This window comes from Pinus tabuliformis, chromosome 3_1 (assembly GCF_031772625.1).
Source record: "Pinus tabuliformis cultivar Carrire ecotype Pingquan chromosome 3_1, CPIR1, whole genome shotgun sequence".
Taxonomy (NCBI): Eukaryota; Viridiplantae; Streptophyta; class Pinopsida; order Pinales; family Pinaceae; genus Pinus; species Pinus tabuliformis.
The window spans coordinates 828,483,775-828,498,206 of NC_142301.1; the positions used below are offsets into that span (position 1 = coordinate 828,483,775).

Genomic DNA, 14,432 nt, shown 5'->3' on the forward strand with positions numbered 1-14,432 from the left:
ACACTGCGTGTCAATTTGATGGTTGATTTATAAATTTTGTTGCAATGCATTGAGTTGTTTTAGGTTAAGATTTTAAAATTTCCATATATTTAGCATTTAAAAAATAAATTGCTCTTGGGTGTTCATTTTTAAAGTTTTTTGTCATAAATTTTTTTCATTATGTCATGTTTGAAATATTTTGAAAACTTGATATTTTTTTGTAGTCATAATCTTTGGTTTTAATTGCATGGTTAAAAAATTGTCAAGATTTTAATGTTTTCCTAAGTCATGATATTTTATCTTTAATGCCATGGTCGAAAACAATTACAATTTCAAGGTTTTTTAGAGTCAAGATATTTTTTCTTTAACGACATGAATGGAAATAGTTGGAATTATTAGGATCCGAGACATGATATTTTATCTTTAACATCATGTCCGAAAATTGTTGGAATTTTACAGTTTTTCAAAGTTTGGATATTTTCTCTTTAACTCCATTGCTAAAACATGTCAAAATTGTAACCCGGTTTTTTTTTTTATTATTCCAGAATAAACAATTTTTGTTTAAGGGTGTTTTTCCATCCATTTAAAAGAAAAATTGGTTTTTACTTCCATTTTAAAAAAATGTTGAAAATTTACCCTAGAAAAAAAGCATCGTTCTGGAATAAACAATTTTCATTTTTTGGTTGTTTTTCATGTTTTTTTGGGGTTTTTGGGCTCAAGTACCCGTTTTGAGGTAATAGTTCCCATTTCATCCATAACTATGTTTCAAATGTTTTTGAAATGTAAACATATTTGCATCAAATGAAACTTTGTGGCAATAAATAAGAATCCATTTTTGCATACCAAGATCTAGGTGTCTGGTTGAGGCCATTGAGTGGATTTCCAAACTCTGCATACAACAGATGGATTTTTTAGATACCCTTGTGGTTCCTCTGTGTAGAGCCATATTATGCTGACAGGCCCTAAAACATTGCACTGCCATTTTCACAAGGCAATGTCTGTTTCCAAACTTGTATAAATTGGTCAGTGTTAAATATTGGAAAATCCAAAACTGCAAATCCATTAAGCATTAGAGAAGTGAGCATAATAGATTGAGCAAGGCATTATGGATAGAAATATTGTTATTGAGTAGACATATTTGTTTACTACTCCTTAATGTGGTGTGTATGATGAATACCATAGTGTATGTTAGAGGTCTGAGGTCCACAAAAGAACTCTCTCCTCCTGCCCAACAAGGGGAAGTTGAAGTCAAGGGCAAGGGACCAATGACTATTGCATGGAATTGTATTAGCCTTATAACTCATATCAAAAGGAAACAGGCGGAACTGGGTATGTCACATGAACACTGCCCAAAGTTGCTAGATTCGTTCAAGAATTGTTTGCTTTTTTAAATTCAATGTTCAGAGGATGATACAAGAAAAATGACAGTGAGGATAGCTGTGTCCATCTTCAATGTCATTGGTAATTTAATGGAAATATGCTATCCACTTAGGTTCTAGAGAAATGGATTGCAACTGTATGGATAGATGGGGATAGTCTTTTATGAATTGAATTTCAAATTAAAATGGCAAGAGTTTCCCTCAAGATATATTTGATTTAACCAATAAAACTACAATTCCAGCAATAATGAGTGGCAAAGAAAAACAAGACAGAACATGACATTACAACATCTCTTCTATATAGAGCAGCAGAGGTGCAATAACACAAAATCTAATTTTAATGACATGTGATTTGGACCTTAAGCATTTAACAATATGCATTTACAGAAATCAACTTTGTTAGAACCTGAAAGGATACAACCTGAACACTTCATTCAATCCATAAAATGTAAGGAGGATGCTTCTAGGACAAAATTCAACAAGGAATATTATTGGTAAATGTTTGAAAAGCAGTGTAGTAAACATTCTTATTTTTAATTTTTTCTGGGAACATTGTTCTGATCAGTTTTCTCAAAATTTGGTGAAATTTTAGAAGAATTGTTGGAATTGTAAATATTAGTGATTGAGATTGCACAATCCAGGTTTAAGGGGAATTTTTAGAAATCTCAAGCCATTTATACATTCAAAAATGCAATTCCAACAATAAAAAGTTGCAAATTCACCAACAATTACGTGGTTGGATTCTAGTAATAATTGCAATTACAAATCCCAAAAATGACATGTTTAAACTTATCTCTTTGAAAATTTGATTTAAAAGCACGTGCTGGAATGCTCTGTTAGATAATGGAAAGTGACAATTCATAGCAACAAAACTAATTTTCCATCTTCAGTCATCATGGAACATAATCATAATGATCCTGAATGAAAATATGTCTAACATACTAATCTATTGCTGCTTCTGGTAAAATGACAAGCACTCTAAGCTCCTTTGATTCTTTTACATAGACAAGAATTTGATGTAGTTGCTAGCTTCAACAGAGAAAAAAGGCATAGTGATCTTTATTTTTGGAAGAACATATATATCATAGAGCCAAAGGACAATCACAAAATATTCCCTGCACCATATAAGCAAGGAGAGCTATCATATCCACTGTGACTCTGATCTTAAGAAAAGTAGTGATTTTTATAAACATTTACATATACTTCCATTCACTCTGAATCTAACCAATAGAAAAATGATAGTTCATCAAGGAAAGCTGAAATGAATAATATCAAATTCAAGTAGTGTTACGATTTTTTTTAGTATATCTGTACCTTTATGACGATCTGGTACATAGATAAGGAGAAACATGTTCCTCATATTCTTTGGGATTACCCTGCGGATTCTGAAGAAAACATTCATTCGAAAAATATTGCATGGGCACCCCATGAGCTTTTCTGGTGAGGGAAAGATCAACCATTATTCGTCCTATCAAAGGACCCATCTTGAACCTGCGTCCAGAGAATCCATAGGTGATTAAAATAGGGGAATTGGATGTTGTTGAGTTTGTCAATGGAAATAAATTCACATCTTCTAATAAAGAATAAGATATTGGCCGACCTGCCCATCCATCTGATGAGGAGAGTTTTTTGTCCTCCTCTGGTAGTGAATGGAAGGAAAAGGCTCTGGCAACTTACCTTAATAACCCTTCCTGGAATGACCATATGCATTTTCATTATTATAATAAAAAACATAATAAATAGAGAATCACCCTTTTCATCTAGATAACAGAAGTTGAATCCATCTCTAGATTCGCTTTTTCAGCATGCAAGGATAGGAAGATTTTGAAAGGTAATAGAAAAGGGTAATGGGAGATCGTGCTTGGATAAGGTTGTCGACCAAACCACCTTATATTCAGGAAAAAAACCCCTATATGATGTTGTTGGGTGTTTAAGTGTTGGTGTTCCATATAAAACCAAACTTTTCACCTGGTTCAAAATGCAGAGGGGATCAATGTGCATCACGACACTGCTTATATCATTGTTGGGAGAATTGAAGGGATTCAGATACGTTGGCATGACACTAGGCTAAGGAGTGAAGAAAAGAAAGGGTAGAGGATTGCTCACATTGCTAATGGGATGCACCGTAAAAGCTCTAAAAACCCTCTTCGATTGAATGGAATTCTACCTTCTCTCTCCATGTCTTGTTTGCCCAGATCTTGATTTGGGGGCAAAGATTAGATCCCTAGACCTTTGGATGGCCTAACCTTGGGTCCATATATCTCCGGTTGCACCTGACCTCAGACGCTTTGCAATGAGAACGGGCGAAATCAACCATGAAATTATCTGAGCAGTAAGAAAGATTGGTACATGGTGCAGTGTCATGTATGACATAGAGAACATGCCCAACAGCCAGATAAATTGCAAAGAAGAGCATGCAGACCATGAACTTCTTGCCCAAGTAGTTGTAGATGGCCTCCAGCTTCAATAGTCTCACAACCATGGAGGTTGTTATGAGATTCTCTTATGAGGGAAAGATCAGGCATTATCTGTCCTATCAAAGGACCCATCTTTAACCTATGGCCAGAGAATCCAGAAGTAATTAAAATAAGGGACATGGATGTTGTTGACATCTCAGTATTTGTTAATGGAAAGAAGTCAATGATGAAATCCTCATTAGGGAACATATGTATATTGAATACATGCAAGCCTTAGCAAAAATAAGGCTTTCTGACATAATAGTTCCTCTGAAACTTTCAGCCAACCAAGGACTTTCATTCTGCCTCAATGCATCTAGATCGGGCAACAAGGCCCTCTTATCTGGGTCTCATGCATAACCTGCATGAATTGAGACCTTGACCAATTTGGGGTATTCTAAGGAGGGTGTCCCATAGAGTTAAGGGTCATTGTAACAGGCAAAGGTGTGGAATCCATTCTCTAGCAAAAATCTCTGAAAACCCTCTTCGACTGGTTAGAATTATACCTTCTCTCCATGTCTTGTTTGCTTAAATCTTGATTTGGGGTGAAGATTCGATCCCTAAAACTCCGAATGGCTTGCCCTAACCTTGGTTCCATATATCTCTGGGTGCGCCTGATCTCGGATGCTATGCAATGAGAACAGATGAAATCAACCATGAAATTATGTAGACTGACGCTTTGTAATGAGAACGGGCGAAATCGACCATGAAATTATTTGAGCACTCAGACAAATTGGTACATGGCACAATGTCGTGTACGACGTAGAGAACATATACAACAACCAGAGCAATTGCAAAACTGAGTATGCAGACCATGAACTTCTTGCCCACGCAGCTGTAGATGACCTCCAACTTCAATAGTCTCGCAATCATCGAGGCTGCTAAACTTTCACCCACAGGGTAGTTAACTGCAAAGAACTATTCGGCAAAAATGCATCAGAGTCTTTTCTGCGATTGGGAAATGGTTTGAGTAGCAATTGTCATTCCATTCGAATCAATGGATAATCATAACCTAATTGTCTAACAAAAAATCCAATAACACAGATTATGACAAAATGGCAAGTAAGAGAATTCTTTTTAAAAAAGAATTCCTTACAGCATAATAAAAAAAATTAAAATATACATTTGAAAATTTAATATATATAAAATTCAAAATATAATATATATTTTTATTTTTTATAATTAAATATTATTTTTTACATAAATATTATTTACACCATTGACCTAACAAATTGTTACTCTATTAAAAATGAATTTGATCATATTATAACATATGTTAAAATATTTTAACAATCTTAGAAAATATATGTACACAAATATATGATGTGACATTGAAGTGATGGGGAAAATATAATCATGTGAGCAGTATGAAATAAAAGCTACCAAACCCATGAAAACTTTGTAATGGTTGGTATTTATTTTCTCTCTTGGCAGCAATATTTAAGTTTAAAAAATAATAAGAAAAACCTCATGAACATGATATCATGAACTATATATGAAATTATATAAAAATAATAATACAATTTAAAAAATATAAGTTCTTTTTTATATCTCTTATTTTTGTTGTATAACTAATATATAACTCATATTTACATATAAAAAATATGGTTTCCCTATTAAAATCAAAATTCACTTAATATACTATAGACGACTTTTTAGGAGCTACAAATAATGGAAATAATGTTAAAGTGAATTTTAAGGATACAAAACATTTAGAAAAACATATTTATTTTCAAAAAAATTTAAATATTAATAATTTTTAAATTTTTTTATGACTTTCTTTCTTTCCAATTAATTTATTAATTGACATTATTATTATTATTATTTATGTGGATAGTTTTAATTCAATATTTAAAATTAAATTATTTAACTAAAAATGTGTAGGAAAATATCATGTTTATAATAGTGACAATGATCTCTAAATACTTTTAGTAGTAGCACAATGTATATGTATTTAAACTCTAAAGATATCACTTAACATAAATATAACCACACTTTTAACCAATAAATGGTAATTTTATTAAGATATTAACATCATTGTTTATTCATTATCATAATAAATGCCTAATGTAGTAACATAAAAGAAAGAATAATAAAATAAAAAGCCTAATGTAGTAGCATGAAAGAAAGAATAATAAAATAAAATTCATAATACTAATAGAGCATATAATTATCACATCAACAAAAAGGTTTAGAGTGAGAAACCCTATCACATCAAGAAAAACCCACTTTGAAAATCATCTTGATTAGATCACAAATAACCTAGTACATGATTAGAGATGTGACCTTTATAACAAGTTACTATTATGGATATCTTTGTCCAAACCCAACAATTCATTATTCATCACATTATCACACATGACACTCATTTAACATTTACAATGTTGAGGATGCTTATGATACCTTAAATGATTAAGGATCTTAGGAAATTGAACCTAGGGCATTGAAACACATAAGAGATTGAATACATTAAGTACACTTGGGAATCCGATGTTGTGTGATATTTAACCTGTCATAAATATTGTTGTTTAGGATTTTATATAATATCCTAAAGCTAATCCCAAATAAAGGGATTGGTCTTCACAAAAATAATAGGTAAATAAAAGGGTTGGTACTTGTGTTCTTTCCAAATTTCCAAATTATATTAAGAACCAAAATAACATTGAATGAGAAAGTCCACAAAGAAAAAAAAGGGAAGACATACCCAATATTGGTTCCATGTTGATATCTCTCTTTGTGTATCCTAGAATGTAAGAAAGTAAGTCATTTTTCTTGAGTAGCCACATGAAACTAATTCAAAATGTATTCTTAAATTATTTTTAGAACAAACTCAATTTATATATAATGAAAAGGGAGCCTAAAACCACAGTATAAAATCATCAAACAACATAATCATGAAAGATAGAGTTCCAAGGATGGGGGGTCAGTGTTACACATCATTTTGTCAGCATTAGGCAAATGACCACAAATTTGGATCTCTCACTATCTGATGAAGCAATCCCCTACAATGCTGGAAGAAAAACCATTCTGAAAACAACAAGAATTCTGGATTACATTGCAAAAACCCTATTTTCAAGCAATGTCATTTTTTTCCCAGCAAATATCTGCGTAAATGGAATTTTAATGATTATAGCCTGTGTAATTTGCCGCTCTATTTTCCATTAAAAAGTGTGACGACCTTTTAACGTAGGTAAAAATTAAATTAAATTTCTAGAAGCCTTGTTGGGGAATATTATGTCAAAAACAAGGACTCAAGCCCCTACCTATTTGGGCTTCATCCCATGGTTTATGAATCTATTCCCTCTCATTATGGAACCCTAATCCCCATCTTTGTGGATCTGATCCTTAGAAGCAGGATCTCTAACCCTCTCCTCTTGTCTTATAAATTCACTAATATACCAGAGGGAAAGGGGTCGACTTTTGATGTAAACTTATGTTGTCAATTTGAGGCTAAAAGCTTGTCACTTAAGGGAGGATTGAATACTATTGGAAGGATATTTTCCAACATTAAGGCTAGGTTGTATCACTCCTTTTCATTCAATTATAATACAAAAAAGTGTCTCTTTCTCACTATATTTTCCATTGGATCTGATATCTTGGATGTTTACTTTCATTATCCATTGGTTATGATATTAAGTACTAGTCTCCTTGATCACTAGTATAGGTTGTATTGAATCATTTATATATCATATACCTTTAATACTTTGTTTGTTGTTGTGTTCACAAGTTTGGATTCTGAGCATTGGGAAGCTACATCAAACCGTAGTGAGGATCTTCATCAGGCATTTAATTTGAAAATTATGGATTTCATACTTCATTACTCTTGCTTATGATTCAATAGAAATGGACCTAGGGACATATTTACTAGTTTGTTTGTTAATTACTAGATTCAGTCTTTGAGTCTAGGGAGATCTTTTCTTGTCCAGAAGAGGAGATTTGTTTGCCTAACAAATTGGTGACCATAGTGAGGAATTTTTTTATTCTTCTATATGTCTTCTTATGTTCTCTGATTGTATTCCACTACCTTTATTAACTATATTTAGATGCTTGAAAAGTTAATTTTTGGATATGTGGCTACATTTTTAAATTTTATTTATTTTTTCAAGTGTTACACTTCACTATTTAGTAGTAGAGTGACAATTGCGCAATTTACTATTAGCAATAGTGCGACACCACACTGGTATTAATAGCTTACCTGCGACACACTTAGAAAATTTGAAAAAAAATGGGGTTTTTGCCATTTGGGTCTAAAGAATTTTGCTTGTTATTATTTCTTGGGTCTGTTCACATTATTAAAATGTCATTTGTATTTTGATTTCATGTTTTGGATTGTTATTTTGAAAAATTACTTATCTTTGCAAAATAGGGTTTAGAGTTTGTTCTCTTGACTTATCAAAATAAAGGTTGGTATTGTTGGGTTAGTGCGAGTCTTTCTTTCTTCTCTCAATAGGTTAGATTAAATACTTATGTATACCTGCTTCCAAAGAATCATTAACATATGTGAAAAGTTAGATTTTTTCAAAGTGATCACTTTTTATTCACAGTTGGTTGCTTTTAATGAATTGAAAACAATAGTGATTATTCATATTTTATAAAACAACAAAAAATTTTGCTTACAGTGATTTGATATTCATTACATCAATTTGAAATTATCGTTTTTAAGAGTTTGTTGCTTTTCTCTTTAGTATTTTGAAGTTTGGCATTTTTGGTGATTGAAAAGAGCTTTTTTATTATTATTATGATGAATTGAAATCTGAAAGTGAAATTTCTACATTTGGTGAAAAGAAATGTGGTGAAAGTTGAGTTTTTGGATTTTATTGGAATACCAAAATAACTTTCTCCTTCCCATAGATAGAATTTCATCGAATTAAAGAATAAATTTTCTCATATTGGTTGCATTGGACCAGAATTGAAATCTTGATACCATTTACATCACATAATATAAAATCAACTTTAATGAAAAGAGGAGCATTAAAATCAATCAAACATTAAAACAACCAAACATTAGTGTGGTTCTAAGTTAGAAGACGTATTCCAATGTTTATAAACATAGGATTTGTCTTTAATTATTTGTGTTACATTATGAGGGTAGTCAGTATTCCACGTACATAAGTATAGCATCATTCTCCACCTACCCCTAGGTATATTAAATGGCGCTCCACATATGAAAAGTATATCAGAACACTACTTATTGTACAAGGCACACTAGAAAACACTAATACAAACTTAGCTTCCATGTACTCTTAGGTATATTGGAAGCCCCCCTCTAGGTTGCATACCATCCATAGCTAACCGAGTCGGTCGCCTTTGTAGGGACCAACCCTTTTTTTTTTTTTTTAAATACTAAAACACAACCATAAGAAAATAGCATTGGGAACTCAAAAATATTGAACAGTATATAAAAATTTTCTGAATTTCACTTCATTGAACATATCATCAAATTTACATATTATTAACTAAAACCATAATGAAGTCATACAAAAGAGTATTATAACAACATAGGTACCATTCACCAGGAGACGAGATTCAAACTTGACTTGCCGCTATTTTCCCTCCTTTGTTGTCGGTCACCTCCAAGTGTGAATGTCGACGTGCTTAATCTGAATGCAATGACCCACCGGTTGACCTCCCAGCCTACTCCTTGGGTACTCTCCTTCCCCATGGACCCTCGAGCTGCAATGGGGTTGTACAACGATGGAATGTATAAGCTGGTAGAGGAGAGCACTCCTTGGCTCAAGAGTCCCCTCTCTATAGTCCTCTACCACACCAAACTCACTATAGCTCGTAGTCACTACTCTGACATAGTCTCATCCATCCAATAGTAGGGTAAAAAAAGTCCCTTCTCCCATGGCTTGCCCCTTCTTTTATAGGAGTCCTCATAGGTGACACTTGGCCTTTCATGCATAATTAATTATTTTTGATAATCCAATAGTTTGATTATTCACCCACCCATGTGTCACTCTCTCATCAAGGATCTCCAAAATTATTTACTTAAATTTTAATTTAAAAATAATATTTTTCCTCACCTCAACAAGATTCCTATTTCTTCTCCTAGTTGTCTCTTGATTCCCCTTTTTTACTCCTTAATTTGTGTTCATTACTAAAGTCAATTGATAAGTCAAGATTTGATCCCCTATCTACTCCCTAATTTAACTCAAGTTATCTCTTAGATGGATATTCTTATGTTGGTTGTTGCCACATGGAGGTTCTCTATATTTCTCTAAAATTTAATTTATTAATCTTATTTTAATTCACCATCCTCTTCACTTAATTAGGTTTAAATATTTTAGGATTAATATTTATCCTTACATTTATGTGCCTCTTTCCCATTTTTACCTAACTAAACTACATCATATACCTAATATTTTCCAACATGGGAAGGGTAGAGTTTTTAAGGTAAAATATTTTATTTCTTCCTATGATCCTCTTAACCCAAGTTTTATTCTTGATTTAATTACGTCGATTTCTAATATCATTTATCCTTGATGTGAATTTACCTGGTTTTCATATCTTGATTATATTTATTAATTTATTTATTTTTAATGATTCCAAGGGTGCCAAGTTTTGTCGTGCCCTTCAAGAAATTCCTTTGAAGTTCCAAGGGTGCCAAGTTGGTCATGCCCTTAAAGAAATTTCCTTGAAGTTCCAAGGGTGCCACACCACTTGTCATTCAAGAATTCAGTGGCTACGAGGGGAAAGTATAGGTGCAACGACAGAGACCATTATCATCTCTTATGTTTCCTGCTATAGTGAGACTAATGGTGTCGAGGATCAAGGAATCCACCTTAATGTGCACCCCCCGGTAAAATCCTCATGAGTGACCCAACTTTGGGACCTACCCTCATGACATCGTGATCTTCAAGGCAAAGGTGTTTCAACTTTTCCAGCCCAAGTCACGACGAGAGGGCTAGTGGGTGAGATCAGGGACACTACCCCACCCCTCCCATGCAGTTCCATCCAATTGTATAACCCCATCACCCATATGTGAGTCATTCGTCCAAAAAACAAATGTGTTCCTGCAACCACTAACATATCATCAGAATACAGATAAACATATATAGTAGGTTTCAAAATTGACTTAGAATTTCAAAGATATAATAATATAATTTTTTCATCAAACCAAGTGTCGTCAACGCGTCGTATGCAAGTGCCTCTGGTGGTTTCCTGCCATACTCAATAATCATCATAGCAAGGTTTCTCGGTGTTAGTAATTGTCATAATAACATCATCAACATCACCTAGTCATTCGCATCATTATTCATTGTGAATTAGAACTAATGCAAGTAGGTAACATAGGGGACACATCATCGTGGCTATCATCATCATAACATCAATGGAAACATACATATCCATCAAAGCTATCATCATCATCATATCAATAGAGAGCATACGTATCCTTTACTGCCATCATCATCATAAATTCAATAGAAACCAAACATAACCATTTATACTACAATCATCATAATATCAATAGGGAACATGCATAACCATTAATGCTACAATCATCATAATATTAATGGAGAACATACATAAACATCACAACCACTAATATCACAACCACTAATAATAGAGTCATGTGTCTGGATCCTCAACATGAGGTCCTCAAGAATAATGTGTGGGCCTTAGGGCTAAATAAATGTTAATGTCACATCATTGTCAGTCAACTAGAGTGGGGCACTACATACACCCCCTCTTAATAATAGACTTCGTCTTGAAGTCCTTGGAATAAGTAAGGAAAATGGTGAAGAATCTCCTCGGCGTCCTCCAAAGTAGTTGAACTAGGACTAAAATTGTTCCACTGGACCTTAATTGTCATCTAAGCTGCAAAGTTTGTTGGCCCAGTATGAGAACTGGTTCGGCCATTACTGTTCCCTTGTCCAAAACCTACAAATGACCAAAGTTAATAACACCTGAAGGATTTGAAATATCATGACGCAAAAAAAATATGAAACACATCATGCATACGCGCTAAAAATGGAGGTAATGCAAGCCTATATGCCACCAACCCTTTCCTTTCTAAGATTTCAAAAGGTCCCAAAAACCGTGTGACAATTTTTCTCCCTTTCCAAATTTTATAGAGGATTTTTTTTCCTTTTTTTTTGGGGGGGGGGACCTTACTTTCAGGAACACCCCATCTCCCACTTCATAACTTCAGACTATCTGATGAGCATCAACATTACTCTTTTTTCAATCTTGTTCTTCTTTTAGACTTCCCCTAATCATAGTCATTTGTTCTTCCATCTCTTGCACCACTTCTGGTCCTATTAATACTCAGTCCTTTAGTCGGTCCCAACTGAGAGGTGTTTTGCAAGGTATTCCATATAAGAACTCAAATGGCACCATCTTGATGGAACTCTGATAACTATTATTGTAAGCAAATTCCATAAGGGGTGAAAACTGTTGGAAATAATACTGAGAGGGGGGGTGAATCAATATTATTAATTTCTTTTGAATAAACCATCTAGATTTATGCTTTAAATTATTCTTCCGAAATTGATAATTAACTTGTATGTCAGTACCATAAAATGATGAACAAGAACAGTTAAAAACAGATTGTCACACAACAGAACACCAGATATAAGGTGGAAACCCAATGTGGGTGAAAACCACCTGTTGCAATATGTCTTTATCTTCTTTCAAATAGAATTTCTTTTACAATGAATTTGTACTGGTGCAGTCCTTTACCAGTATGCAGGCTGCAACCTGCAAAGAGCTACAACCCTCTCTCGTTTTCCAGTCTCTCCTGGAAGGGAGCTACAGCCCCCTACTTCGTTCAAGGACCACGTTTCATTAATTTTCAGACTGGATCCAAGAAGATCAAATGGTTACCAAATATAAACAATTCTTCAGAATTACCCAAGCATCAGATCAATATATATTTTCTTTATACAGCAGATCTTTCAAAAACACCCAAGCGCCAACCCAAGCACTAGATCGAATATAAATAAATATTCGATCTGGCCACCCAATAAAACAGAGGTTGTTTATGCCGAAATCATAACACAATGCAGAGAATATACATATAATAGTGCACCCGGAGGCTAGACACAAGACAAACCCAATATGCGCACCCAGAACCCTTTAGCAAACAGCAGAGGAGGTTATATCAGAGTTAAAGAATGACTGCTGCTTAAAAGAAACCCTACAGTTGGCTGCTCTTATGCTTCTTACTGAACTGCAATACACCCGAAGAAAAGCAATTTCTCTCAAAGAAATGTCTGAACTTCAAGCCTGCGATCCTTTGCTTTGTTCTGCGCGCATTCTCCTTGATCAGTAATTGCTCCTTAACCGGTCACAAGAATGCCAATCAATTCTCCCTTAAGATCTTCAATTCATAATCGATGTCTTGCCAAAGGATCTCTTTTCTTCTTATATAGTCATGCTTTTGACAAAACCATGAGTCAAAACCAGAGGATCCGAAATCCTGAGGCTCGCTTGCTTTGACCGATGATAGCGGGAAAACAAGTCCAAACAACAAAAGGCGGACTTTAAACATTATGCACCCATAACAATAATATATCGGGTCTGCTCCTTATCGCTGTATAACATCGTCTATTTGCCGATGGCCGATCCGATGGATCGGATGCGATATGGCCATTAACCATGCTTTATAAATATATCGGGTCCACTCCTTATCATTGTCTATTTGCCGATGGCCGATCCGATAGATCGGATGCGACATGCCCCATTAACCCTCCTTTTTATATATATCGGGTCCACTCTTTTCATTGCTATCGGCGATTTGAAGAGGGAGGCTTTTATAAACTGTGCGATGGATGCGATATATTCTAAAGTCCCTTTAAAGTTCCCATCGGGTCCGCCACTTCTTATCTCAATCGAAGGATTGGGGTGGGTGACCCTTTATGCATTGCGGATGCGATATTTTTATACACCAAGTTTTAATGCCACCATCGGGTCCGATCGCAATCGGAGATTTCAGCAGTGTCACATAGCGGAACCCCCGATGCGCATATATGCCGAAATATATGAAATGCCTTTGATTATCATATATATGGGATTTGGGCGCCCAACAACTCCCGATAGTGTTAATACATGCATATATGGGTTTTAATTGCCCGAACAACTCCCAATAGTGTTAATGTATGCATATATGAGTTTTAATTGCCCAAACTACTCCCGATAGAGTTAAAGCATGCATATATGGCCTGATGACTCCCGATAATGATTAAGCATGCATCTAATGGTTTTAAACGCCTGATTCCTCCCGATAAGATCTTTATATATGAGAATGTGCCTCTATTGCACTGATAAGCTCCTAATGACTCAATGACTCCCGATAACTGACTCCCGATAACTGCTTCTTTGGCATATTTATACATATGTAAAGGGCTCCTCTTGTCTCCTCTTGGCTCTTCTTGTTGTTTTCTCTGTTTATCTCCTTTGTAGATGTATATAAGTGAGATGTTTGTCTATGAGAGGGTTGCCATCAAGTTCAACACATGTCCATAATGCCATAATGCCAACAATCTCCCCCTTTGGACTTGATGGCAACAACACCGACCAAAAAGCACTCTCCCCCTTTGACATCAAGGGAAAAGGGCAGATATCTGCTTCTCCTGATTTCTCCCCCTGAGAACCTATTCCGCCTGATTATGAA

At 34.5% G+C, this 14,432-nt stretch overlaps 1 long non-coding RNA gene across 1 annotated transcript in view; it reads left to right on the top strand.

Annotated features, from left to right (window-relative positions):
- Window positions 1-7,778, top strand: part of LOC149190047 (uncharacterized) — a 95,613-nt gene extending 87,835 nt beyond the window's left edge. Inside the window, exon 2 of the long non-coding RNA XR_016256450.1 lies at window positions 7,542-7,778. This is a non-coding gene — a long non-coding RNA (uncharacterized LOC149190047). The remainder of the gene's footprint in view (window positions 1-7,541) is intronic.
- Window positions 7,779-14,432: the final 6,654 nt, after the last annotated feature.